Below are 3335 nucleotides of genomic sequence, written 5' to 3' on the forward strand. Positions count from 1 at the left end.
TAAAAATGATGCTTTCCTCTCACTGTAGATACTCACTTACTGTAACACACTCATAAAATCTCATACTTGACATGGAGTTGGACAATGCCTTCAAGCCAACGTTCTCATTTTCATACAAAAAATATCTGTACTGTAGTTATGGCCCCCCCAAAAAAGTACTTGTTATTACATTTTGCTTATAGAGCGCAAGCAGATTCAGTAGTGTTGTTACAAATAACTTTGAGCTGACAATCCATTAGCAAGTTATAACCTATTAACCCCTTCAGTCCCCTATAGACGTACCGGCTTTCTGCTGTCCGATTTGATGTAACAGCTTTCGGCAGGAAAGCCGGAAAACTGTTACATCTTTAAACGCAGATTGCGCGATTGGGCATTCCCTTCCGGGTCGCGTCACTGCTGATGTCACCCAGGAAGGTCATTGGAGGACAGCATATCCCCTGCAGGGATATCCGATAGCTCCGATGAGGCACAGACGCTGCGATCTCTATGCACGTCTGTGAGGACTTGCATAGAGATCACAGTGTGATCGGTGCAGGGGGATCGCAGGGAAGAGAGGGAGAAACCATGTTTCTCATCCTCCCATGCTGAAAAACTACTGTATTTGCTCGATTATAAGACGACCCACCAAAATCTGAATATTAATTTATGAAAAAAAAAGAAAAAGCCTGAATATAAGACGACCTTATAGGAAAAAAGTTTTACCAGTAAATGTTAATTCATGTAAACTATGTGAACAATTTTTTTTTAATAAAAGCTATGATTGAGAAAAATACTTTGTTTTTATTTCCTTTTCTTTCAACCCCCCCCCCCCAGTTATGCACATCTGCCCCCTGGCTTGCCACTCTGCCCCAGAAATGGCTTATACCCCCTATATGCCACTGTGCCCCATGATATGCCTTTTAACCCTCTAAATGCCACTGTGCCCCATGATATGCCTTTTGACCCCCTATGTGCCACTCTGCCTCCAGAATTGCCTTATACCCCTATATGCCACTCTGGCATTTAGGGGGTTAAAAGGCATATTATGGGGCAGAGTGGCATATAGGGAGGTATAAGGCATTTCAGGAGGCAGAGTGGCGTATATAGGGTTAAATGGCATTTCTGGAGGCAGAGTGGCATTAAGGGGGTTAAAAGGCATTTCACAGAGCACTCTGCCTCCAGAAATGCCTTATGCCCCCCATTTAACACTCCCTCCCCCTCCCTCCTCCAAACTTACCGGAGCTTCTGAGTCCCCGGTGCGTAGTGCGGGCAGCGTGTAGAGCTCTACGCGATTCGCGTAGACAACTTCCGCTGCAGCCGGGAGGAGGTGTGGTTACCAGCAGGGGTTGTCTGCATCCATTGCGCAGACCTTCCCCGGCTGTCAGAGATCACGGGGATCTCTGTACGCGAATCGTGTAGAGCTCTACACGCTGCCCGGACTAAGCACCGGGGACTCAGAAGTACCGGTAAGTGGGGGGGGGGGGACAGAAGGATCAGGTCCCCTGCATCGCTGCGGGGGATCTGGATCTTAGTCTCATAGTCAGACCTAGTTGAGGTCTGATTATAAGACGACCCCGATTATAAGACAAGGGGTATTTTTCAGAGCATTTGCTCTGGAAAAAACCTCGTCTTATAATCGAGCAAATACGATAGATAAAAAAAATGGATAGTGATTTAAAAAAAATAAAAAAAATCACTAAAATAACATGATAAATAATAATTAAAAAAATAATAAAGTGACATCACTGGCATTAATAACATCTTCAAGAGGTCCCTAAGAGGACCTCTAACTATTTAATAAATAAATAAAACAATACAAAAAAATACAAAAAATAAAATAAAAATATATATAAAAAGATATTAATAAAAAACCTTACATCCCATTGCTCTAACACAACATCTACCCAGTATAACCCTCCAAACCCGTTAAGCCATAAGCATAAAAATTATGCGAATAATGTATACCTTATAGTATGTTCCCTATAAGTGCTAGGAAAGTATGGAAAATCTATATAAATTAGGTATTTCTGAAATCAGGACACCTACATTGATAAACTTGGTGGGGATTTTCCATCACTTTACCTAATTTTGTGAGGATACCTATAAAAAATTTGTTGTTTCTTTCTAATTTTCACTGTTTTTAATAAATTTCTCATCCTGAATTTTCAGCTAATCATCTAACTATGGTATCAAAAAAAGCTCTATCTCTCCTTGAAAAAACAACATATAGTTTACTGAACTGGCATAGGGCAAAAATGGCAAAATTATAAATTCTTACAACCTCTCTTAAATTGGCAGCAGGTCATGCACATATCACCTTTATTACTCACAAGAATACATATTAATATACATATACTGTATTTTACCTTTTTAAAGCCCTTCACCGAAATCTCCTGCATAATTTAATATTTTCTGAAATAAATCTCAATAAATATTTTGCCAAACTTTATAAATTCATTTTCCTTATAGTGATGTCTTAAGATTGTATATCCCTGCAGCTTCAGAATACAGGACATATACATTATATAGAACACTTTTTAAATTTTGTTTTTCACTTGACAACAAACAGGAAAAGAAATGTTTTATACTTTTTCTTTTTACAAATCAGGAAAGAAAATTGTCATTATTTTGTTTCAATTGTTGTAATTAAAAGGCCTTTTACTATTTGTCCAACAAAATATATATTCACTGTACTGTTAAAATATTTCATGGAATTATTTCATTTGTCCAATATGTACATTATTTTGTTTTGACATATGTTTTAAGCATTGTTGCACATGTTTGACCCGCATTCATCTTATTTTCTGTTTTGAGAGATAGAATTCAATGTGTTTTGCACTTTGAATTCTGTTGATTTGTTTTTCTATTAATTCTGTACCTGTATTACAAATTGTCTTTTCCATTATTATAAAGGTCCCCAGAGTTTCTATTTTCCCAGAACCTATAAATAGTACACCTCCCATCTCCCTTTTTTTCATTACTTTTTTATCTGACTACATTTTTACCATTAATTCCATTATTGGTGGAGCTGGGAACATCAAACTCTCCCGACAGCAGATACTTCAAGAATACTTTCAATGCAATTTATATTACAGCATTATATTATTTTGATAATGATATCAAAAGGGACTGCATGGAGATGAAGCAAGCATTTATTTAATTTTTCTTGTAAAAAAAGGTATAATTTTGTCCCATTATATTCTTACTGTGATCTCTCTTTTCTATTATTTTGCATATCATACAATAGTGAGTGAACAATTGCAGGTGAACAATTATCATCAATCAGCAATACATAATATGCAGAAAAATGCCATTAATTTACATTGACCTATAAGAGTAAGATAACATTACACTAT

General features: G+C 37.0%; 1 pseudogene; it reads right to left on the reverse strand.

The window, feature by feature from the left end:
* Nucleotides 1-1318: 1318 nt before the first annotated feature.
* On the reverse strand, nucleotides 1319-1406 carry LOC149289946 (Nuclear RNase P; annotated as a pseudogene).
* Between the last annotated feature and the right edge of the window lie 1929 nt (nucleotides 1407-3335).

Source organism: Sceloporus occidentalis, unplaced genomic scaffold (genome assembly GCF_023333645.1).
Source record: "Sceloporus occidentalis isolate IW3139 unplaced genomic scaffold, rSceOcc1.0.p SCAF_42, whole genome shotgun sequence".
NCBI classification, from domain to species: Eukaryota; Metazoa; Chordata; class Lepidosauria; order Squamata; family Phrynosomatidae; genus Sceloporus; species Sceloporus occidentalis.